This window comes from Phascolarctos cinereus, unplaced genomic scaffold, assembly GCF_003287225.1.
Source record: "Phascolarctos cinereus isolate Bilbo 61053 unplaced genomic scaffold, phaCin_HiC Scaffold_4;HRSCAF=312, whole genome shotgun sequence".
Taxonomy (NCBI): Eukaryota; Metazoa; Chordata; class Mammalia; order Diprotodontia; family Phascolarctidae; genus Phascolarctos; species Phascolarctos cinereus.
This window is the reverse complement of record NW_027555847.1, coordinates 378993366-379020608: the sequence shown is the minus strand read 5'-3', so window position 1 is coordinate 379020608 and position 27243 is coordinate 378993366.

Genomic DNA, 27243 nt, shown 5'->3' with positions numbered 1-27243 from the left:
ATAGAGCACCTACTGTGTGCCAGCTCAGAGCTTTACAAATATTATCTCATTTGATCGTCACAACAGTTATAGGAAGTAGGTGTTCTTAGTATCCTTAATTTTGACTGAGGAAACTGAAACAAACAGAACTCAAGTGACTTTCCTGTGGTCATGCAGCTAGCAAATGTTTGAGACTGGATTTGAACTCAGGTTTTCTTAACATCAGGAAAGCGCTCTGTGCATTGCATCACCTAGTTCTTTGATTCTCTGTTATGCTCCCCAATAGTTGTCTATTTGAAACATTTTTTCTAAAGCCTCTCAAATCATCCCATACCAAAAACTTTGCAAAAGCAGGCATCAACTCATGCTTTATTGAAAAAAATAGAGGCCATTTACTGTGACTTCCCTCTTCTGTCCTTTTCTATACCTCACAATCCCTTGACTTCATCCCTCAGTCTCTCCTTTATTCCACATTCTGATGAAAAAGGTTTCTCTCCTCTCACCAAGCCCAGCTTTTCAACCTGTATAATTAAATCCATCCCCTCTAATTTCCTCCAGAGGATTGTCCCCATAATCATTCTTCCTTTCTCTTTCTAATCCTCTTTCTCTTCCTGTCTATTGGCTTCTTCTCAGCTTCCTAGAAACAAGCCCAGGTGTCCCTGGTCCTTGAAAATCTCTCATTTACCCCATCATTCCCTTGAGCTTTCCTTCTTCCCTTTTATAGAAAAACTCCTAGGGGAAATGAGCGTCTATGGTCATTCTTTTACTTCCTCTCTCAATCCTTCCCAATCTAGCTTCTGACATCATTCAGCTAAAAAGGCTGTTTCCAAAACTACCAGTGATCTCTTAATTGCCAAATCTGATTGCCTTTTCTCACTCCTCATCCCATTTTACCTGTCGCAACATTTGACATTTTGACCACCCTTTCCCCCAGGATACTTACGCCTCTCTGTTTTATTGTTGTTGTTAAATTTCTCTTTTGGTTCTCCTCCTACATGTCTGACCCCTCCTTCTCAATCTCCTTTGTTAAATCATCATCTTTAAGCTTTCCTTCTAACTTTGGGTATGGGCAGTGGATTGCAAAGTACATAGAGCACCAAGCCTGAAGTTAGGAAGACTCATTTTCCTAAATTCAAATATGGCCTCCAATACTTACTAGGTGTGTGATCCTGGGCAAGTCACTTAACCCTGTTCCTTAACTCAGTTCCCCATCTGTAAAATGAGCTGGGGAAGGAAATGGCAAACCACTTCAGTATCTTTGTCAAGAAAACCCCAAATGGGGTCAGAAAGAGTCAAACACAACTGGACAATAACAACAGCAACTAACTTTGGATATAACCAAGGGTCTGGACTTTCTCTCTATATACTGTCTCTCAGTAACCTCATTAGCTCTCATGACTTTAATCATCATCACTATGACTCCAGATTCATCCATAGTCTCTCTCCTGAAATCCAGCTTTACACCATCAATTGCCAAGTGTAGGGATGGGAAAACTATAGCCTACCCCTGGGTTTTGGGTTGTTTTTTTTTTTTTTGATTGATTTGTTTGTTTGTTTGTTTTTTATGGCCCATGAGCTAAGATAAATTCATGGACCATACCAAATCAAATGCCAGGCCAGAGTGATCGCCTACCTAATGGACGATTGAATTTGATGTGGATAACCTATAGGCATTTCAAACTCAACATGTCTGAAGCAAAACTTATATTTTTTTTTCTGAAAGTCTCTCCTGTTCCAAACTTCCTTCTATTTGCACTTGAGAGTATCACCATCTTTTTAATCACACAAGTTAGCTATCTTAGAGTTATCCTTGATTCCTCACTCCACATATCTAATCAGTTGTCAAATCTTTATCTGAAATATGTCTTCCATCTGTCTTCTTTGCTCCACTCACATGGCCACCACCCTAATTTAGACGCTCATTACCTCTTACCTGGAGTATTATGGTGGCCTCTTCATTGTTCTCTCTGCTTCCAATCTGGGACTCTTCAAACTATCCTCCCCATAAAATATCTGCCAAAAATTTTTCATAAAGATAAGTTTGATTATGTCACTTCTCAGCTCATTAAGTTCCAATGGCTCTCTGTTACCAGTAAGCTCAAACACGAATTGCTCTTATGGCATTTAAAGCCCTTTACAACTTGGCTTCCATCTGCCTTCTCAGGCTTATTATGCACTGTAACCCAGATTGAGATGCTCCAGGCTGGCCAAACAGGCCTCAATGCTGTTCTTCACAAGTACTCTTCTTTCTCCCATCTCCTAATCTTTACAGAGGCCTATGTATCCCAGATTTCCTGATTTCCTCCAGAGTTCACCGCAAACATCCCCTCTTTTTTGAGGCCCTTCCTAATCCTCACAGCTGCTAGTGCTTCACTTTCCCAAAATTACCTGGGAGCAGAGGTCAGAAACTTGGCAGTGAGTCTGGGCAAGAGCTCCAGGCCACAACAGCCTCAAGAATTGAACTTCCTCTTGAGCCAAAGACTTCTGAACCATGAGCTCCGTGTGCACTTCCTGGAAAGGGTAGAAATGGGGCTCAGAGTATTGGAGTTCTCCATTACTGCTTCTTTTCCCACACTCACAGCTCAGAGGGTCCCTTTCTACTGGAGTCACCTCTAGGCCTCCAACCCAGAAGCCCTTGGATTTGACTTTCACCAGCTGCTTCATGATCAACCTTCTTTCCTTGTTTCTGATGACAAACAACAACCTGTGTGAGTAGAAAATAGGAGCTGCCTCACTGGGGACCCAGATGGAACTGGCCAATTGAACAACACAGCTCTTTTTTCTTTTTCTTTTTCTTTTTCCTTTCCTTCTCTTCTCTTCTCTTCTCTTCTCTTCTCTTCTCTTCTCTTCTCTTCTCTTCTCTTCTCTTCTCTTCTCTTCTCTTCTCTTCTCTTCTCTTCTCTTCTCTTCTCTTCTCTTCTCTTCTCTTCTCTTCTCTTCTCTTCTCTTCTCTCTGTCCACATAAGGTATCATACCCTTAGCTTTGGGTGCTCTGCCCAATGGAATATAAATTTTGATCCCTGAAACCTTTTTTTTCCCTTAAACCCAAATCACAGGGCTCTCATTGATTGACCAACAATAGGTCCCAAGCCAAGACCCCTTTGGTCATTGTTTGGCCCCTGATTGGCTCAGAGTGAATGTAAATAGCAAATGTTTCTCTTTTGGCTAGAAACCTTGAAGATCTTTCCCTGCCCCACCAGGTTGCTATTTTTTTGGAGGGGACTAGGCACCTAGCCTTAATCACTGAATGGGTGTTGCATCGGTCAAACTGAGACCTGTTAAAGACCTTAGCTTAAAAAGGCTAAGGTCTCCCACTGCATCCAGAACTATCTCCAGTAATCCTGATCTATATCTTGCCACTGGACCCAGTTGGCTCTAGAGGAGAAAGTGAGGCTGGTGATTTTGCACAGCCCTGCCTCACTTAAATCCAACTCACTTGCATGTCATGGCATCACCTCTCTGATGTCATGGTCCTCTTTGAGAACAAAAGGAAACTACAACAATAGCTATGAACATATGTTCCCCTGCCACCATGCCTCCTTCCCAACTGTTTTATGCCTTTATGTCTCTTGGTTGCTTTTTGCAAGGACTTTTTATGTGTGTTTGTGTGGTAGCAAATTCCCCTGATTGAGTCTTCTCTGGTTTTCTTTATTTAGAAATCCTGACATGGAGTGGGACACTTACCTATGCGCTTGGCTGTGGAAGTTGGTCTTTGGTGCCATCCCATTCTTTTCCTCATTGTTCTCCTTGCTCCTTCAGGGTTATCCACTGCCTTCATGCATTTGCAGCCCACCCCCATCGAATCCTGTTCTCTTCCAAAGTGCCCAATGCACAGACAGACAGATAAATAGATAGACAGACAGATAAATAGCACATTTCTTAAGTGTCAGGCACTGTACTACGCAGTGAGGATATAAAATCAATCAAGTCACACAATCCTGACCTCAAAAATCTTGCATTCTAGTGGAATAAGACAATACATAGGGATGTAGAGAGGAAGGAGATATACCTGTTCAGGGAGCCACAGGGCAGATGTTTAGATTAGACTGGTCTCTGGAGAGTTCGAGTGAATGGTAATCTGAAGCATAGGCCCTTCCTAAAGTAGTGGTCCTTGGATAAGGAGTCACCAAAAGCCCTTCCTCTTCCAGGAAGCCTTCCTTGACAGCCACAAACCATCACCTGTACAGGAGAATAAAAACTTTATACATTTTCTTATTCTCTAATTGTTCTATGCTTATTCATATATGCTATAAGCCTTTACTGAGTTATTGCTAAGGGTAAGGCACAGAGCTAAGTATTGTCAGAATAGCAAAATATACTTTTATAGAGCTTTCCTGTTTTCAAAACACCCTCACCTATATTATCCCACGTGATCCCCACAACAACTGTGTGAGATAAACATGTCAGGTTTCAACATTACTGTTTTATAGCTAAGGAAACTGATTCCAAGAGAGGTCATGCATTGCCAAAGGTTGTCTAATGACGTGCTGAAGCCAGGGCTTGAGCTCAGATTTTGTGACTCTTCTTGGGCATTAGAGCAGAGGATATTTAGCACTGGAGGGAACCTTTCTAGAACTATTTCTCTGACACCTGTGTTTCCCAATTGCCAAAAAGTTTTACCGGTCTACAAAACTTTAACTAGTTAAGACTTCTTAGAATATAGAAACATGAAGAAATAGACCCTATTCTCAATCCTCTCTTCCTCCACATTCTGTTCTTTCTGGCTACTGGTTATTGCACCCTGATCTCCACCACCACCCCACCCCCCCACCCCACCTCCCTGCCAATAATCCTCAGACTGAGGCCAGGTAATGGAGGATTAGTCCTTGACTGGCCAATGGAGTTTGGATTGGGGAAGACAGTACTATCAGTACTATAACAAGGTGCTGAGCATATTGATCTTGTCACCCCAATGAGATTTAAATTCCCTGAGAGAAGGGATTGTATTTTTCTATTTCTCTCATATACTACATAGCATGGAACTGGGCACACCAATAAATATGACTGATTGGTTAATTGATTGATTATCTTTATCTGCATGACAGACAGTGATTCCAGATGGTTAGGGACCAGCATTATAGGACAATTCATTCTGAAATGACACAGTCCCAACAGACATTACTTCTGTGAATCATCCCCTCTGTGTGCTTAAGGATGCTCTTGAAGACACAAAGCTTTCAGAAAATGGACAGCATGCTAGTAAAGTTCACCTTCCACTCAATTAACCTTGGGAGAGAAGAATTTTTTTTCTTTTCTCTCCCAAGAGGGACCTTTTATTTTTTTTAATGACCTTTTTGAAACATCTTATTTTCTGGGCAAAAAGCCAAATGATACACTTTCTTCCCAGCTCTAGGGCTTTTGCAGATTTTCAAAGCTGAAGTAGACAGAGTCATTAACATAAAAGGAAGATGTTGGAGGTGGGAGGTGGAGAGGGGAGATATTGGGAAAAAAGAGGGACTTATAAAATGAACAGGAACTTTTAGGTTTCAAAAAGGGAGGTATATTAGAGAAAAAACTGAAATTTTCAGTCATTGACAAAATTTTGTAATGAATTTATCTTCTACATATTTTTCCTTTTTTTTCTGTGCTCTTCTCTTCTTTTCTTTCTTTTTATTCTGTTTTCCCCATCAGGTGTCCAAAGCTCTCAAGCTGTCCCACACCTTTCCTACACCTTTCCTGTCAGGGTAGAAAATACCTGATCAACTTATTCACACTATATAAATATGAGACAAACTAATAGTTGTTGTTTTTATCAACACCTAATGTGTTACCCCTCCTAGCAATGCTTACATTTTGGAAGAGTGACTATTATGGTGGCATTTCAGGCATCATAAGATCATAATATTGTAGAACTAAAAGAGATCTCAGAGGTCATGTGAAATAAAACCCTCATTTTGCAGATGGAGTCACTAGTGTCCAGAGAGATTTTACTTTTATTTGAGAGTTGTTTTCACTACATAATGGAAAGAAGTCTCTCAGTGTGGAAGATATTTGGGGGCAGTCAATAGAGTGTTGGCTTCTAAGTCGAGACGAATGTGATTCAAGTCCCGTTACTGACACAAGCTGTGGAACCTTGGGCAACACACTTAATCTTTTTTTTTTTTTGAGGCAATCAGGTTAAGTAACTTGCCCAAGGTCACACTGCTAGCAAGTGTCTGAGGCCAGATTTGAACACAAGTCCTCCTGACTCCAGGGCCTGTACTCTATCCACCAGATCACCTAGTTGTCCAAAAACATTTAATCTTCCAATGCTCCAGGGAACTCTCTATTAGCATTAGTTGAATAGTAGTTACCAGTATGTATTGGTGGAAGCGGATTCCTCATCAGGAATCCCCTATGCCAATAAAATCCCAAGTTCAGGCAAAAAGAGGGGGGTAGCTTCATAGTACCCCTAAAATTATTCTATATAGCAACAACTTTTCCAACTATGTGTCTCTTTATTGCAAATAATGCAAGTTTTTGGCATATCTATATCTGTGTCTATATGTTATATGTATGTATGTGTGATATATACACACAAAAATTATATATATATACATATATATACGTGTATATATATATATATATATATATATATATATATATATACATATATGTATATATATATAGGTTGGGCAATGGGGTTAAGTGACTTGCCCAGGGTCACACAGCTAGTAATTGCTTTGTGTCTGAGGCTGGATTTGAACTCAGGTCCTCCTGAATCAAGGGCCAGTGCTCTATCCATTGCGCCACCAAGCTGCCCCTATATATATTCATTTTTAAAAGATTATCTTACAGCTGGCCCTTCCATGCCTATGATTTATAGGGTTTGGGGCATAAATGTGCAGTGTACTTTGTCAAAGACTTTTTCTGTGTCTATTAATATAGTCACATAGTTTGGGGCATTTGTGTTTTTAGTAGGAGTAATTATCTTATTTTTCTAATTTGGAAACATCTTTGCATTCCTGATGTAAATCCAACTTGGTCAAAGTGAATTTTAAGAAAACATATTGCTGAGGTATTACAGAGTGGTAATCATCAAAACAATCTGATAGTAGCTAAGAAATAGTGGTGGATCAGTGGAATAGATCAGGTACACAATATACAGTAGTAGATGACCACAGTAATCTAGAATTTGTTAAACTCAAAGATTGAAGCTTTTGGGACAAGAACTCATTATTTGACAAAAACTGGGAAAATTGGAAAGCAGTTTGGCAGAAGCTAGGTATAGACCAACATCTTACAATGTCTACCAAGCAAGATAAGGTCAAAAGGGGTACATGATGCACAAAGGGTAACACAATAAGAAAATCAGGGGAGCATAGAATAGTTTACATGTCAGATCTATGGACAAGTGAAAATTTCTGATTAAGAGAGCATTATGGGATGTAAAATGGATAATTTTGATTACATTAAATCAAAAAGGTTTTGCACAAACAAAACCAATGAAGCCAAGATTAGAAGGAAAGCAGAAAATGGATGAAAAAAATTTACAGCAAGTTTCTCTGCTGAAGATCTTATTTCTCAAATATATAGAGAACTTAGTCACATTTATAGAACATGTCATTCCACACTTGATAAATGGTAAATGGATATGAACAGGCAGTTTTCAGAAGAAGAAATCAAGTCACATAAAAATGCTCTGAATCACTTTGATTAAAAAAATGCAAATTAAAACAACTCTGAAGTACAACCTCACACCTATCAGATTGGCTGATTTGACAGAAAAGGAAATTGACAAATATTGGAGGGGAGGTAGAAAAATTGGGACACTAATGCGATATGGGTAGAGTTGTGAACTGGTTCAACCACTCTGGAAAACAATTTGGAACTATGCCCAAAGGGCTGTAAAACTGTGCAGACCCTTTGACCCAGCAATACCACTGCTAGATCTGTACCCTAAAAAGATCAAAGAAAAAGTAAAAGGATAAACTTATACAGAAATATTTATAGCAGCTCTGTTTCTGGTGGCAAAGAATTGGAAAGTGAGGGGATGCCCATCAATTGGGTAATGGCTGAACAGGTTGCAGTATACTATTATAATGGAATACTATTGTACTATAAGAAATGACAAGCAGGATGGTTTCAGAAAAATGTGGAAAGACTTACATGAACTGATGCAAAGTGAAGTGAGCAGGACCAGTAGAACATTGTGCATAGTAACAGCAATACTGTATGATTATCAACTGTGAATGACTTAGCTATCCTCAGTAATACAATCATCTAAGATAATTTCAAAGGACTTATGGTAAAAAATGCTATCCACATCCAGAAAAAGAATTGAGTCTGAATGCAGATTGAGGCATATTTTTTTAACTTTCTTCATTATCTTTTTTTTAATTTTGGTGGGGGGTTTTTTGCCTGTGTTTTCTTTTACAAAACAGCTAATATGGAAATGTGTTTTCCCTGACTGCACATGCACGAACTATATCTAATTGTTTGCTGTCTCAGGGAGTGAAGAGGGAAAGGATGGAGGGAAGGGATTTGGAACTCAAAATTTAAAAAAAAAGTGAGAGTTAATGTTGAAAAAAAGAAAAAGTTTAACATAAAGTATATTGCTGGGTTTTTTTAATTTAAATATTGCATACCCCTATCCATTAGTGATGTTGAGCTGTACCTCTCATTCTTTTTAACTAGTGCATTATTATTTTTAAACTAGATCATTTGGAAGACCTCACTTTCCATAAAGATTCACTCTTTAACTTGATCTGTATCAATGTCCTTCATGGCAGTGATGAACACATCGGTGTACATATATCCCTGTTCTATGTCTCTTGCTTTATATTAATGACAAAAGTATGTCCAATGGGGTTATTCATGTTAGGAATCTTACATAGTTTGATGTACATATGGGAGACACTTTGACAGAAGAGAGCCTCTAAGTTAGCACTAGTAAATCAATAGTTTTCAAATTAGGCAACAAACATCAAAAATACTGTGATCATATACTTTCCATATATTTCAGCCAACGGTGTGATGATCAAAATGTGGCCTACTGTGTACCACTTGTGAAAGCTCATCAATAACTTCATCAATGATACCTTTGATGTATATATATAGCTATAGATAGATTATTTTTATAAATGATTTATTGATGAGAAAGTAGGCATAAGTTATTGATGTATTTTAGTTTCCTCTGTTTCATATTATAAGTTCTGAACTTATTTTCCACGCTTTTGGTATCTTCTCCTCCTTTAGATATCTTGTAAATTGACACTTCAGCACCTTCACATTCATGTCACCTACGGTAGGGATTTTTTCCTGGATACTTGTTACGCTGCTCTTTTTTCCCAGCATTCTTCTCCTTAGTATTATTTCTAGCTTCTTTATAAGTACATCTGGGCCTCTGATGTTAGGGTCCAAGCATGCTGCTTCACATTCCTTGGTGATAAAAAGAGATTCTTATAAAAACCTTTGTAGATCTTTCCCATATTTCTTCTGTTTGTTATCCTCATGCCAGAGTCATACATAAATGCTCTAAGGATGACTTTAGTAAGTCAGATCTCTTTCCAAGCTTTCTTTAAGCTGACTTTATGTTTGACTCTTTATTTCTATTTTGTAAAGTGATATTGACCATAACCTTTAATTTTTTTCTCCGTAAGATTTTGCCAATAAATTTATATTCGAAATCAGTATTACTCTTAGTTGACATATGTATCTCCACTTGGCAAATAAGTCAAATATTTGTTGACTAAATCATTTTTACATTCTTTTGGTCTCCTCATTATAACAATTAATATATATTAGTGAAAGTGCTATATGAAATTATTATAATTAATGTCTATAGCCTTTATTCTGTCTATGTCATCCATTTCAATATCTTTAAATAAGTCAAGTTAAAGTTGTTTTAATCATATGCTTTCTCTTATATCTCTTTTTTATTCTTGGTTTATGCTAATTTTGAATTCTTCTCTAAAGAATCTATGGTTTGACCATATACGGACGTCAGTAATAAGTCATTTCCTATCTGTTAAAACAGAATATCTAATTTGTTGTGATTTATATTCACCAAGTCTAATACCTACTGCTTCTTTCCTTGAATCAATAAATCAGTCAACGAGCATTTATTAAACACCTACTAGGTACAAATCACTGTACATAAGCATTATGAATACAAACAAAAGCAAGATAGTAACCTGCAAGAAGCGTGCATTCTACTGGAATACATTTTAATTAAATATTCATTTTATTAATCTCAACAGCATCTACATGCATTTGAATCTTTTATATATACATATGTAGATACACATGTGCATGAGACATTGTGACTACAAATCATTTTTGTTTTATTGGTACTGAATTAACATCAAAATGACAATGCTTGCTGTGCATATGTTTTGATTACCTACTTTCCTCACATTGCCTTTGCTATCTCTCAGAAGTCTATGGCTTGTAGATTGGAAGCCATTGGTGTAGACTGCAAACTTTAAAGGAGTTCATGGGATCTTTTGGAGGGGGCGGGGGAAGGAGAATGAGGCAATCAGGGTTAAGTGACTTGCCCAGGGTCTAATAAGTATCAAGTATCTGAGGTTGTATTTGAACTCAGGTCCTCCTGACTCCAAGGCCAGAGCTCTATCCACTGTACCACCTAGCTGCCCCAGTTCATAGGATCTTTCATCTTAATCTGGAAGAAACCTCAGACACCACCTCATTCAACTCAGCTCTTTCTACATAGAATGAAACTGACGTACAGGGAAGTTCGATGACTTGTCCAAGGCTACACACATGTCAGAGGCAAGCTTCAAGACCAGATGCTCTCCTCAGAGTTGGTGCACTTTTTACTTTACCACACTGACTCCAAGAAGGGGGTAATTGTGCTATAGTATGCAGAGAAGTTCTCAGTAAGTGCTGGCAGATGGGGAGTTGTGGATGTGGGGATAAGGATGAGGATGACGGCTTTTGGTCACCTAGATGGCAGAGTCCATTCATGTCTCTCATGCTAACATATTAAGCCCTCTCAGCCCCGTACACCTTTCTGGGTTATGTAAGAAGAAAGGCTAGGGGGAACATCTGAACGTCATATTTTCTGCCATCCAACCGAACCCTGAATAAAGCAATAGGTTATATGAAAGGATGTCTGATCTTTTATTAATTTGCGACATTGAGCTCAGCACTTTATGTCATAAATTACTTATTTCCATCCCGAATGTTGAGGACTATGTTGTTTCTGGTAATGTCCAGTTGTGCAGGGCTCTGAACCAATATGATTTGTCTCAGTGTAAAGTAGCTCCCACAGTTCCAGGGGCCTGCTTCAAGATCCTCTAAGCAAGAAGGTTCTGTTGTTTTTGTCTGAGTTCAGGATTATATCAAAGGAAGCAGTCTGGAGTCTTGGCCTTGGGAGGAAGGGATGAGCAAGGGAAGAGGACATGGTGGTGCTGGTGGTGCTGGTGAGAGAGGTGAAATGTAAGAAAACACAGAAGGTGAGAGAGGAGGGGTGAAGTATGGGAAGACAGTGTAGTGAAGTCTAAAGAGTTCTGAACTAGGAATCTGGAAACCTAAATTCTTGTTTTATGTTTACCAGTGCTTAGGGGTGTCATGCATAGCCCTAAAGAAGCTTCTATAGGGAAAAGAATGGAATGGGCAAGATGGGAAAAGGAAAAAGAAAGCTTATCAATTTTACAGCTGAAATGGTATCATGCTACAGGTTCACAGATTTTGGGACCTGAGACACCTAAGAGGCCATCTAGGCCAATGCTTTCTTTTTACAGATTGAAAAACTAAGGACCACAAAGATTAAATGACTTGTCTTCAATCACATTAAGTGGTACAAATTAGAATTTGAACCCAGATCCTCTGAGTCACATCCACTGCAGCACGTTGCCTCCCTGTGTGTATGAAGGAAGAGAGATGAGGTTCAAAGTCAGTCCCTCTGACTAGGAATGCTTGGGTAGCTGTGTGCCATTTTACTCTCTCACATATTTGATAGGTAAAGCTCTTGAAAAATTGTGGATGCTCGCATGAACTTGGCAGTCAATGCACAGTGCTGTCTTGCCTGTGCTGGGTACTCTGGGGAATTCTCTGGGGAGAAGTATCAGGTGAATTCTATTCAATTCAAATATATACTGAGAGCCTAGATGTGCAAGGCACCGTGAAATGATATAAAGATGAAAAACCAGGTCTTAATAATACCTCAGAGAAGCTTTAAGATTTCCACAAAGGGTGGCATGACTTAGTGTATCGAAAGCCATCCAGCCAGTTGCAGAGTCTGGACCACCTGGCTTCAAGCCCTACCACTGACACATCGGCTGGGTCCCCTCGGCCAAGTCACTTAACACAAGCAACTATGTATGATGTTGAGTCTCAGGGAAGGGGCTGTTCACTGGCAAGTATCAGGACTTGGACTCAAACCCGCATCTTCTGACTCTAAGACTAGTATGCTTTCTCTTAGAAAATGCTATCTCTCTCTCATGTCCCATTTAAAAATAAGTAGGGAACAGTAGGCATGTATACATATATGTGTGTTTATGCATGTCTGTATATATGTATACATATATGTGTGTTTATGTGTGTGTGTGTGTGTGTGTGTGTGTGTGTGTGTGTGTGTGTGTGTACACACACACAAATATATTCAAATGAGCCAAATAATTCAAGGACTCAATTTCTACAATCAGTGCACAATTTGGTCAACCTTTAATCATTCATTGGTTGGTTATCCAATTAAAGTATAAAGCAAATCCACCACTTCTATTTCTTGCTATTGCTGTCCACCTTTGAGTCATATCAAACTGGCACAGAACAACCATAAATCCAAATATTCTCTCATTTCTTTAAGTTGTTTTTTTATTTCTTTAAGAAACATTTTGTAATTGCATCTGTACAGGCACTGAGTATGCTTTGGTTGATTGACTCCCAGATATTTTATGTATTTTGTAGTTATTTTTAATGACACTTGCCTTTCTAATATTGCCTCCTGGGTTTTGTTATTTTTTTTAGGCTAGGCGATGGGGTTGCGTGACTTGCCCAGGGTCACACAGCTAGTAAGTATTATGTGTCTCGGGCCTAATTTGAACTCAGGTCCTCCTGACTCCAGGACTGGTGCTTTAGCCACTGTGCCACCTAGGTGCCCCTTTGTTATTTTTTTTAAATAGAAATGCTATTCATTTTATTGTTGATTTGCATGCTGAAACTTTACTAGCACTCTTACTTGCCTCAATTGGTTTCCTTGCCAATTCTGTAGGATTATCTTAGTAAACCATCATGTCATCTGAAAATAGGGATTTTTTCTTGCTTTTAATTTTTATCTTGTCTTTTTGCTATGTATAGCATTTCTAGAAATATATCAAATAAAAGTAGGGAAAGAGGCATCTTTGCTTTGCTCCTGTACTTATTGGAAAAACGTTAAGAATTTTCCCATTACATATAATGCTAGTCTTTGGATTTAGATAGTTTTTTTCAATCATATTAAAAATGATTCAGCTATACCAGTATTTTGCAATTTTTTTAGCATAAATTAGTTTTCTTCATCTATTGAGACAATCATGTGGTTTAGCTTGTTTTTGTTTTTGGTATGATTAATTATGTTCATCATGTTCCCAATGTTGAACCATCCTTTCATTTCTGGTATAAATCTAATTTTATCACAGTGATTGTTTTTTGAATAAATTGCTGCATTCTTTGCTGAGACTTTATCTAAATTTTTTAATCAATATTCATAAATAATTTATAATTTTATTTCTTTGCCTTAGCTTTCTCCGATATATATACTAAGATTATATTTGTCTTATAAAAGTTAATCTCATCAATTTTCATATAAGCCCAGCCAGTAAAATTTTCAGTGCATCATTATGTGGTGAAACTTGTGGATCTGAATCCCTCATTAACTAATATCGCAAAGCTTTTGATTAGCCATGTCCTTTGGGAATGCTGTCATTGGATGTCACACTAAAAGCATCCTGAGATATATATATGAAGGGAACCAACTGACCTGGGGTATTCTACTCTGTCCCTCTCTCCTGCCTACCATTGCTTTCTTTAGTTATAGCTGTCTTGTGACTTAGAGTGTCTGCTGAAGGCAAAGGTGGGAATCTAAATCTTTTAATGAATTCTAGAGTCAGGCCCATCCATTACTAACTTCTCCAGCCGACCCTAAAATATTAGTGGGAAGGGCATTGGGTTTGGAGTTTGAATACTGGCTCTGCTTCTTTCATTTGCCCTCATGGGCCTTAGTTTCTTCCAAAAAATGAGGAAATTGGAGTAAATGGTCTCTAAAGTCCCTTACTGCTCAAATCCTATTATCCTAAAATAATGGACTGAATCACTAGAGTAGTACAAAATAAGAATCAATTTATTGGGAAATTTTCAGAAAAAAAAAGTCTCTCTGTAATGATTGAGAATTACTTTAATAGAGATTTGGGATGGCAAGGGATGGTAGAAGCAAACACCAGTAGCTGAGAATCAGACAGCTTGGATCACAGTCCAGGCACTCACCTTAACTCTCTGGGCCTTTTTCTTTATCTCTACAATGAAAGTTCTGGACTACTTGGTGTCTTAGGTCTCTTCTAGATTTGATATTCTTTCATTTTATTGCTAGACATTCCTTCCCTTGCTTTTGCAAGACTTGTAAGACTTTTCTATTAGCCTGCCCAAACTGTTTTGTATTGGGTGGAATCAAGCTTGAGTAAATGATGCCCAAGGTCAGTATGACTGAACTACTTCAGAGAAAAAGGTCCTCCTCCAACACTCCTCTCAGGTCAGCTGGCTTCCTGATTGCTTTACTCACCTGCACTATTCCTTCTGCTACTCTTTCACCCATGCTTTGTAATAGGCAGTCACTTGAAGTGTATTCAACAGAGGAGTGTCAAAGGAAAGGGAGATTTGCCAAAGCTTTATCAGGCAGTGGATATGTGCAGTGGAGTGGGAATGAATGGAGAAGAAGGAGCTTAGAGTCAGGACACAGTGGCAGTAGCTTGGGGATTGAGGTCATAAGGACCCAAACAGAGGCATGGACCTGAGCTTTATCTAGGAGTTGAGCTTATCAAGGGAGTTTCTCCATAGGTGAAGAAACAAGATCAGTGCCATAACAAAGCCCTCAGCCTGGGCAATCCACTACCTTTTGTTGTGGTTCTTCAGTCGTTTTCAGTCTTGTCCACCTCTCTGTGACCCCATTTGGGGTTTTCTTGACAAAGATAGTGGAGTGGTTTGCCATTTCCTTCTCCAGCTCATTTTACAGATGAGGAAATTGAGGCAAACAGATTAAGTGACTTGCCCAGGGTCACATAGCTAGAAAGTGTCTGAGGCCAAATTTGAACTCAGGAAAATGAATCTTTCTAACTCCAGTCTCACCTTTCTATCCACTATATCAACTAACTACTACTATTTAGATAACAATTAAAAATTAATAATAATAGCAAGGCATTGGGCTAAACACTTTACAATTATGCCATTTCATCCTCAGAACAACTCTGGGAGGTAGGTGTTAATATTATCTTCATTTTACAGATGAGGTAATTGAGGCAAAAGAGGTTAAATGACTTGACCTTGGGTCACACAGTTGGTAACCAAATAACATCTGAAGTCAGATTTAAACTCCGATCTTCCTGACTCCAGGCCTAGCACTCCATCCACTACCACCTACTTGCCTTAATGATAGCTGAGATGGAGGGAATAGAAGAATTTTCTGAAAAGGAACACATAGAAGAGTGGGAATTGAGGCTGTCTGATCTTTGCTCAGCTTTCATATCTCTTGGAGGGAACCTGCCCCCTTTGAAGCCCTGGCAAGCTTTTGGACTTCATCCTTCCCGGGTGCTGAATGGGAAATAGTCCTAGTGGAAGATAATTACTGCCTGACAAGTGGGCCAGTATGGAGAAGCAGGCAGAGAGAATTTCCAATTCATGGCTGCACAAATACACCTAATCTAGAAAGAGCGTGTAATTTCCCTATTCCAGTAATTATTGTCCATTTGCTCCTGGAGATCAGGAATCAGTAATTTTTCTTTAACAAAGGTATTCTTTCCATTCTGTCATTTTTCAGTCATGTCTGACCCTTCATGACCCCATTTTGGATTTTCTTGGTAAAAATACCAGAGTGGTTTGCCATGTCTTTCTCCAGATCATTTTATAGATGAGGAAACTGAAGTAAACAAGGTGAAGTGACTTCCCCAGAGTCATATAGCTATTAAGCGTCTGAAGCTGCATTTGAATTCAGGAAGATAAGCCTTACATCAGTCTGGGCACTCTATATTGCATTACCTAGAAGATCACAAAAAGATAATTAGTATTAAAGCCAGAACCCAATCTACTTGGTGGGAGTTTGGAGGAGAGGAGAAAGCAGAGGCAGTGGTGGAGAATAGAGTATCATCTTCATTTAGAACTCATCCAAAAAGAACTAGCTTTACTTGTAGGTGGTCACTGATGTAGACTTCACCTTGCCACTGATGCAAGTTTGATCTCATGAGCCAGAGGACCATTTATGTTAGAGCTGGAAGATATGTCAAGAAATACTGTGTCTCAAATTAATAAAAATATGAGCCATTCCCCAATTGATAAATCATCAAAGGATATGAACAGGCAGTTTTTAGAAGAAGAAAGCAAAGCTATCAATAGTCATATAAAAAAATACTATTAATTAGAGAAACGCAAATTAAAACAGCTCTAAAGTATCACCTTGTACCCCTCAGATTGGCTAACATGACAGAAAAGGAAAATGGCAAGTGCTCAAGGGGATGTGGAAAAATAGGTACACTAATGCACTGTGGGTGGAGTTGTGAACTGGTCCAACCATTCTGGAAAATGATTTGGAACTCTGTCCGAAGGACTATAAAACTATGCATACCCTTTGACTCAGCAATACCGCTACTACGTCTGTGTCCCAAAGAGATCAAAGAAAAGGAGAAATGACTTACTTGTACAAAAATATTTATTGCAGCTCTTTTTGTGGTGGCAAAGAATTGGAAAATGAGAGGATGCCCATCAATTAGGGAATGGCTGAACAAGTGTGGTAAATAATTGTGATGGAACACAGTCAAGCTATAAAAAAAAACGATGAGGAGGATAGCTTCAGAAGAAAACTAGGAAGATTTGTATGAACCGTGCAAAGTGTGCAGAACCAGGAGGACACTGTACAAAGTAACAGCAATACTGTAACAATGATCAATTGTGAAAGAGTTGGCTACTCTGATCAAGATAATGATCTAAGGCAATTACAAAGGACTCATAAAGAAAAATACTACCATCCAATTCTGTAGATAGAACTGAAGAATTCTGAGTATAGTCTAAAGCATACTTTTTCATTTTCTTCATTTTTCATATTTTCCCCCTTTTTTCCAACATTGCTAATATGGAAATGTGTTTTGCATAACCTCTCATGTATAATTGATACATTGTTTGCCTTCATAATGGGTGGGAAGAAGGAAGAGAATTTGGAACTCAGAATTTTTTTAAAAAATGAACGTTTAAATAAATTTTTGAAAATTTAATTGTGAAGTATTGAACAAAAGAAATTAAAGCATAATTTAACATAAAAAAAGAAATACTCTGGTTCATCATTTTCTCTGTCTATATCTAGGAGACACAGTGGATAAAATTCTGGGCCTGGAGTCAGGAAGATTCGAGTTCAAATTTGGCCTCAGAAATATTCTAGCTGTGTAATTCTGGCCAAGTCACTTTAACCTCCACTTGCCTCGGTTTCCTCATCTGTAAAATGGGGATAATTGCACCTATGTCTCAGGGTTGTTGTGAGGGTCAAATAAGACAGTAATTGTAAAGAGTTTGGCACAATGTCTGCTACATAGCAAATGCTATATAAATGTTATCTATTATTAGTGCCATCATCATCATCATTGTTGTTGTTAGGTAAGGTATTGTTATCCCTTTTTAAAAGATATACCAACTTACCACATCACACTGATCAGGTTAGCTAACATGACAAAACAGGAAAATGACAAAAGTTGTAGAAGATGTGGGAAAATTGGAACACAAATGCATTTTTAGTGGAGTTGTGAACTGATCCAACCATTTTGGAGAGCAATTTGGAAATATGCCCAAAGGGCTACAAAAATTTGCATACCCTTTGACCCAGCAATAGTACTTCTAGGGCTGTATCCAAAAGGGATCATAAAAATAGGAAAAAGACCCATGTGTACAAAAATATTTATAGCAACTCTTTCTGTGGTAGCAAAAAATTGAAAATTGAAGGGATGCCCATGAATTGGGGAATGGCTGAGCAAGTTGTGGTATATGAATGTAATGGGATGCTATTGTGCTATAAGAAATGATGAGCAGGCAAACTTTCCAGAAAAACCTGGAAAGACTTATATGGACTGATATGAGTGAAGTGAGCAGAACCAGGAGAACATTGTACATAGCAACAGCCATGTTGGTCAATGATTAACTTTAATAGACCTAGCTCTTCTCAGCACAGCAAGTATCTAAGACTTCTCCAAAAGTCTCATGATGGAAAATGCTACCCACATCCAGAGAAAGAACTGTGGAGGTGAATTGTAGATTGAAGCATATTATTAGCTCTTTTTTTCCTACTATTTTGTTTTGTTTCTTTTTTCTTGTGGTTCCTCCCATTAGTTCTAATTCTTCTTTACAACATGACTAATGTGAAAGTATGTTTAATAGGAATGTATATGTAGAGTCTATATCAAATTGCATGCCCTCTTGGGGAGGGAGGTGGGGAGGGAGGAGGAAAAAATTTAAAACTCAAAAGCTTATGAAAGTGAATGTTAAAAACTAAAAATAAATCAATAAAAAAATAAATATAGATATACCAACTGAGGCCTGAAGAGAGTAATAGATTTGCCCAAGTGGACATAGGTGGTTACTAATGTAGAAGACTACAATTCAGGTCTTCTGATACCTATTGTAGGTTTCCTTCCCCTATACCAAAATATCTTGCACATCTCCTTCCATCCCTTTGATTTCAATTTTATTAATTTCTCCTTTGGTTTTCAGTATTCCTAATTTGGCGTTTAATTGAGGATTTTTAATTTGTTCTTTTTCTAGTTTGTTTAGTTGTATGCCCACTTCATTGATGTCCTCTTTTTCTATTTTGTTCATGTAAGCATTTAGAGATATAAAACTTATATCTAAGAACTAAGATTTCTTTTCGCTGCATCCCATAAGTTTTGATATGTTGTCTTGTTATTGTCATTCTCTTGAATGAAGTTATTGATTGTTTCTATGATTTGTTGTTTGACCTAATCATTTTTTAGGATTCGATTATTTAGTTTCCAATTATTTTTAGTCTATCTTTCCATGGCCTTTTATTACATATAATTTTTATTGCATCATGATCTGAAAAGGATGCATTTAATGTTTCTGCCTTTCTGTATTGGATTGTGAGGTTTTTATGCCCTAGTGCATTGTCAGTTTTTGTGTATGTGCCATGTACCGCCAAGAAAAAAAAGTATATTCCATTCTATCCCCATTCATTTTTCTCCAGAAGCCTACCATATCTAACTTTGCTAATATTCTGTTCACCTCCTTAACTTCTTTCTTGTTTATTTTGTAGTTAAATTTATCTAGTTCAGAGAGGGGGATGTTGAAGTCCCCCACTAGAATAGTTTTGCTATGTATTTCTTCCTGTAACTCCCTGAACTTCCCCTCTAAGAATCTGGATGCTATACCATTTGGTGCATATATGTTTAGTAATGATATTACTTCGTTGTCTATAGTGCCTTTTAGCAGGATGTAGTTTCCTTCCTTATCTCTTTTGATAAGATCTATTTTTGCTTTTGCTTTATGTGAGATCAGGATTGCTACCCCTGGTTTTTTTTTTAAATTCAGCTGAAGCATAAATATATTGTACTCCAGCCTTTTACCTTTACCCTGTGTGTGTCTCCCTGTTTCAAATGTATTTCCTGTAAACAACATATTGTAGGATTATGGTTTTAATCCATTCTGCTATCCACTTCCATTTTATGGGAGAGTTCATCCCATTCACATTCACAGTTATGATTACTATCTGTGTCTTTCTCTCTTTCCCATTCCTTTGAAACCTTCTTAGATTGATGAAAAGAGAGTTGAAAATGAGCTCCCTACCCAACTTGCACTGTTCTATCTTCCCCATAGTCTGGGATATTTTCTCCATTAATCACGTCAACTAAACACTGAGCCTTCTTCTTCTGGTGAGGAGTTACTTGCCAATCATACTCAGATGATGTAAGAACTTTACTACTGCTCCTTAATATATTGACTCAATTTATGTCTGTGTTGGTCTAACATATAAAACTAAATAGTGAAATACTTCAACAATCTATAATGTTGTTATTCCAAAACTTCACTGATGAAGAGCATAGGCCCTTCACCCCTTAGTAGATGATCTTTTTGAGTTTCTGTGGCCAAAAATGCTATCTTCTGGTGACTGGTCCTCTCTAAATGTAGCTAGGAAGGACTTTGAACAGCAAACCCATAAGGCCTATGTTTGCAGTTTTTCCAATAGAGCTGATGATCTGCGGGAATAGCTTTTGTAAAACTAAGGTCATTTCCATTGTACAATAAGGTGTCAGAAGAAGACTTTAGAGGAGGAAATACTCAAATAGCAAATTTATGTAGTAGCCCTTTGATCAAATCATATATTACTACACATTGTTGTTGTTCACTCATCACTCTTGTCTGACTCTTCATGATCCTATTTGGAGTTTTCTTGGCAAAGACACTGGAGTGGTTTGTGATTCCCTTTTCCAACTCATTTTATAGATAAGGAACTGAGACAAACAGGGTTAAGTGACTTGCCCAGGATCACACAGTTAGTGTCTAAGGCCACTTGAACCCAGGAAGATGAGTCTTCCTGATTCCAGACCTGGTACTTTATTCACTGTGCCACCTAGCTGCCCACACACATTACCTACTCAAAGCTTTTTTCTCTTTTAATACTCTTGGCTAGAATTTTATCCTTACTATGTTTGTTTACACCAATGCCTATGGTATGCTGAATAACATAGATCCATCCAGTCTTGCCATGGTTACATTTGTGGGGCATTCCCTGATGAAATGTGCCCATACCCTTGATACCTACAATATCCCCCTTCTTATATTTGCATATACATAGCCAAAGGAACAATAGCATGTTTTCAAAAGAACTTAGAAAACATGTATTGTGTCCCTCTCTTCTTTTTTTTTGTGTGTGTATGTGTTCATCATTTTGGCAACTCACCAGAAGATGATGAAATTTGCCAAATGAAAGAAGAGCTCTAAGCTTTAATATGATTCATCTAAGACTTACATACTAGTTTATTTTTTTAAATGAGCTCATCATTCTCCTAATTCTGGGGCCTCTAGCATACCTCTACTCTCCCCTTCTTCTTTTCCCCTGTATCCAATTTTTTTTTACCAAATCTTGGTCTATTTGTAAACTAAAATGCTATTAATCAAATGTTTTTTTTTCAATTGCTATTGAACCTGATTTGTGTTCCTTCAGTGAAATATGCCGTCTCAGAGAACTGATCCAGATAGATGAGATGCCCACCTCAATCAGCCAAAAAATCACCAGTGATTTAGTGAATACTTACCACCGACTAGCTGTGTGACATTGGCCAAGTCATCTGAGAGGCTGAAGGGTATCAAGGGAAAATACCTGGATTTGGAGTCAGTAGGGATTGAATCCTGGCTCTGTTAATTCCTACCTGTGCGCCCTTAAAGAAGGCTCTAGACCAGTCCAGACCTCAATTTCTCCATTACTAAAGTGAAGGGGCTGGACTGGGTGACTTCTCTGAGGTGTCTTCCAGTTTAGAAGTCTGTGATTCTCTGATGGTGTCTCTTGCATCTTGAACATTCTCTGGTTCTTTGTCAGCATGTCATGCAGGCAACAGCATCACACTGCTAGAATCAAGTGCCGTTTGTGAGGTGGAGACATTTAAAGAAGAGGACAATACAGAACAGGGCACTGGTTGTACAGTGGAGATGCTAAGAGTAACGGAAGCTGGGGAGCGGGGATCAGTGTGGGCTTGCATTGTTAACTCTCAGACTGGTCTGTGGATAGTCCGTGGCAGTTGCTTAGGTCACAGATGCAGTGTGGGCCTGCCGTATTGTGATATATTCTGAGTAATTCTTGTATTCAGATTGCCACCCACAGGAAGAAAAGGGCAGCAGTTGAGTTGGAGGATGTCAGTTTTCTTCTCTCATCTCCCCAGGTTTCCCAGCCCACCATTGTATTGTGGGTAAGAGAATGTGCTTGGGTAGAGATGGCAAGAGGGGATCTGTGTTAACCAGCCAAAGAGCACGTCGGGGTTAATTTCTTACGTGGAGCCTCCTGAGAAGCACCAGGATTTTTATAATATTCCAGGTTGTAGGAGCATTTTTCTTTATCTCTGGCCAAGATAAAAAGCTTTTGCAACACGCTGCCTTATGAGAGCTCCCAAGACAGTTTGACAGATTGGAAGCAGTAGTTAGGAAGAGCCCTCCTGTTGTAAGGCAGGATTAGGGAGGTAACGGAATGAAGTAGGGTCATGGAAAGAATACTGAATGGGCAGTCAGGGGAACAGGATTCTGCTCCTAAATTTGTTACTAACAAAATGTGTGACCCTGAGCAAGTCATCTTACCTCTCTATCCTTTATTGTTTTGAAGGTAATTCCCAGATGTGTTCTTGTCTCAGTTTCCTCAAAGATTAGATTTTCACAAAACAAAACAGAAAACAGACCAGAAAGTATAGATTTTATCTACTGCTCTGCTTGGTTTCAACTCCAGGCAATAAGATAGCCCTCCCAGGATGAGCACGTCACTTCTAATCTCACCCTCTTAGAGGTACAGAGTAATGGGGGCAAGAATGGAAGAGGGAATTGACAAAAGATGCCAACAGGATTCAGTTGTCAGGGGATTGCATACTAGGGTCTCAGGCACCATAGGGGTCACTATACTGTGGTGTCGGTCTTAAACAGTGTAGTCAGTTTCCTCTTCCCTCTCTCTCCTCCATTTTCAGTTTAAAGCTTTCTTTACAATCATTATTATTATATTTGCAAAACTCTAGGCAAATATAGTGCATTCTTGCCAGCCCTTTTTAGGTATTGGTAAGAATGGCCAAATAATCTCTGCCCCAAAGCCTTTAATTGCTATATTTTTAAGGTGTGGCCCAGAAATCTAAATCCTATTATCAAATACCATCTTCTTTTTCTTTTGGTTGTTTAGTTATTGCCTTTTAAAAAACTACACTCATTTCCCCTTCACACACTTCCTAAAATGAACCCTTCTTTGTGTAGCATTCCCTCTGGCTTATATCCCTAACTTGCACCTGCATTCATGGATTAGAACCTCAAGGGAGGCTGATCCTCAGAGTTCAAGACACCTTTTTGGTGTCTCCTAAAATTATAGCATTCTTGAGCCCCCTCCCATTGGGTTTCCCATTAATGATCAGCCAGCTGACATAATTTGCTCTTAGCAAAAAAAACCCACAAAAACAATTTGACTAAGTTGGCATACTAAATATAGCAAAATATTGCCCCACTAAACCTGGGGTATACTCTCTCACAATTAATACACATTGTCTTTAGGAAAAGTGAATCCAAATTTAGAATACAGTGGTAATGTAGTACACATGTTGGGAATGTAGATGTCAAAGAGTCTTCTCTGCAGCACATCTCTCTATTACTCAGGCATCTGTCTTGAGTTGATTTCCAGCTCCTCTGCAAAGGGTCACTCTCCTTAAAACTGCTACTGGGCTCCTGTGATTGCCTTTCTATATTCATATCTATCTGATGAAAGTGTCTTCCTCAATTGTGCCTTATGCTGCTTAGAATCGACTCTCTTACAGAGGATGAGATGTCTTCTGGGAAAGTATCTCTACTGCTAAATAGAGTGGCTGATGAGATGAAAGAGGAGAGAAAATCACCTCCTTCCTCCCATAAGGTAAAGTGCAGGGTTTTTCCCTGACTGCTGACTCCTACTTCAACCCTTGAGCCTTCATATCATGACCAATCATCATAATTCATTTAATGACATTACTCCCTTCTGACAGAAAGAGAAGGGGTGGGGGAGAGGGAGGAAAGGAGGGGTTCATATTTTGTAAAGGTTTATCAAGTAGCCCATAGATACTTAATAAATGCTTATTGACTAACTGATGTTAATACTTCATTCTCTGTGATTACATCCTGAGACCATATCAGCTGAGTTTGGAGAGGGGGAAGGGAGGACTAAATCACCTATAACAACAAAAAATAATAATTCAAGTCAAATAATACAGTGATTGTATCTGAGTGCGCATACTATACTCCATTTCAACAGTCTCCACCTGTCTATTGAGAAGAAGGAGACGGACTCTTATTTGGGGGAAACTATTCATTTTCCAAGCCTATCTTTCCTTTTTAAATCACTTGCCTTTGATGCATAGCAATAATATAAACGACACCTGTGCTTCTGCAGTCTTCTGTTTTTTGACCAAGACTTCGTCGTCTTTAACAGATGTTCTTGCTGACAGTACTATTTTTGCCCTCTTGAATCACTAAAAGTAATTGGTAGGTATCTGGTTTACTACATCTTTAAGGTTCTCTGTTATGTTTTGAATATCTGCCCCATGAAGACAGTAGACCTATTGATGGTGATGATGGTGATGTTGACAGATCAAAAAGGAAATCACTATTCTATTATTAGAATGATTAATTATTAATAATTATTAACAATTGTTTCCTTTGAACTTACTGGAGAATTTCTCATGACACCTATAAATATACAACTTTTCTTTGAGAATAATCCGCTAATTTCTCTTTGGCATTCAGTTCCTTCACCTTCAGGAAGAGCCTTGAAGTTGTTTCTTAGCTCCAGCTATTCATTGGTCCTTTTAGCCCTTTCCCCTCTTTGTAGCATTTTTCCAACCTTATGACGCAAGTTAAGATTTCACTCCAATCCCTTCAGATCTTTCTTTGTTTCCATGCAGATGCCCTTCTCTTATTTTTCAAAGGAACACTTCATTCTCCTTAATAACTTGAAAGCTTTCCTCAAGCCTCATTTACTTACTTTTTACCTCTCATTCCAGATGAGAGACCAACATGTACTTTAAATATAGGTAGCAGTGATGCCATTTGTGTTTCCATGTGGGTAGACCCCAAAAATTGGCCATAAAGAGTACTAGCATGGCAAAGAGTTGGAAATTGAGGGGATGCCCATCAACTGGGGAATGGCTAAACAAGTTGTGGTATATGAATATAATGGAATAGCATTGTTCCATAAGAAATGATGAGCAGGTGGATTTCAGAAAAACCTGGAAAGACTTGTATGAACTGATGCTGAGTGACGTAAGCAGAACCAGGAGAACATTGTACACAATAACAGCAATACTGTGCGATGACCAACTTTGATTTACTTAGCTTTTCTCAACAATACAAATGATCTAAGACAATTCCAAACTCATTATGGAAAATGCTATCCACATCCAGAAAAAGAGTTATGGAGTCTGAATACAGATCAAAGCAAACCATTTTCTCTTTTGTTGTTGTTTTTTTGTTTGTTTTTTCTTTCTTGTAGTTTTTCCCTTTTGTTCTGATTCTTCTTTCACATGTTTAATGTGGAAATATGTTTAATATGATTGTGCATGTATAGCCGATATCAGTTTGCATACTGTCTTTGGGAAGGAGAAGGGGAGGGAGAGAGGGAAAATTTAGAACTCAAAATCTTATAAAAGTGAATGTTGAAAACTAAAAATTAATTACTTCTTTAAAAGGGGGGAAAAGAGTACCAACAATCTAGAAAATTCTTAGATTTCCTCAGCTGTCTCTCTTTTAAGTGCTGTCCTAATTATTTAAGATTCTTGGAATTATTCCTTCTCTCAGTCTGAGTTCAACTTAAGATGTGCACAGGAAGATATTTTTAGGACCAAGTATCTAGAATAACGTTGACTTTAGAAAGGAGTGCTTTTGTAGTATAATTAGTCTTTGTGGTCAGGGCCAGCATTGTTCCTAAATGGAGTAAGTGGTTGTACTATTTGACTTAAGGGGTGTTAGGCGAGACTTTGCCGTACCCTGCCCTCCAAAGCAGATTTCTCTGACTGATGCCTAAAATTACAACCATTAGAGATCATCTTCTTTGAATTATGCATTAGTCTTTTTTGTTGCCTTCCTTTAACGGAAAAATCCATTGGGACTAAGACCCCAATACTTGAATAGGTTGTTGTTAAAAATTATTTTTCTTCCTGACAGGAGACCTAGGGAAGCATGAAAACATTAGGACCATGGGAGGGAGGGGGATCAAAAAGGGGTTAAGAGGTCTGTCGAGAGAAGACCAATTGTGCCACTCATAAACTCCACAATTTTCTCAAGTTCTGGCTTTGCCTGAAGCACTAGGGAATGTCAAAAGATCTCAATAAAGGAATAAAAAAATCAGAAGCCAAACAATTCTGTTGTTTCTGTTTTCACCATTGTATTGGAAACATAATCCCCACATCGCTCCCATTTTATCTGCCTGTTGTGCAAGCCAAAGATTCCCATTTTCTTGCAAAAACCTTGAGATTTTTCTTTCTAACCTCTTAGAGAGTGGTTATTAACTTATTAACTTTCAATATACAGCATTGTCTGGAGTCTTTGAAGTCACCAAATGCTCTATATCAGCCTCACACTCTTCTGCCTGATCCATCCATCCTTGCAGTAATCTGAATTCAGAACAGGGAAGGAAATCGTACCTCACTTTAGAGTACCTAAGCTTCAGTGCCCAAGTGTGAAAATAGCCAGAAGAAGCTATGTCTTATCTGATTCAGGATGTGTGTACAAAGATATACAGTACAGGCTTAATTGGGGAAGAATGTTATTAAAGAAGGATGAATTTCTTTTTATTACAATAGCAGCTCATTTCTATAGCACTTTCATCATTTTCACAGCACTTTCCTCAGAAGAAAACTGAGGCTTTGAGAGATTAAGGGACTTCACCAGGCAGAAGCTATCTGAGTTGGTGTTTGAACCCAGGGCACTCCTGTGCCAAGTCCAGTGCTCTTCCAGTTTATAAAGCAACCTCCAAAAAGGACGTGTTTATCACAAGTAAATTCTCTTGATAGCCAAAGCTTATCCTTTGAGTACTGTAACTGTTTAGAAATATAAATAATGTTGGTGACACTTTATCTAAAATGAATTGTATTTTTCCCCTCTACAAAGTCTGCCAAACTTAACATAATCTTTCTCTTTATAAAAATAAATTTTTATTGATAGCTTTTGTTATGTCACAAGAATTTCTCCCAGTAGTCTTCCTCATTCACCATTCCAGGAAACCTTCCCATACAAAAATTAGTATTTTTAAGGGGAAAAAAGAGGGAGAAGAGGGGGAAAATCAGCAAAACTGATAAATATATCAAAAAGTCTAAAAAAAAATATTCAATGCACTACACCCATGGCCCACCACCTTCCGCAAAGGAGTAGAGCAGAAGTAGG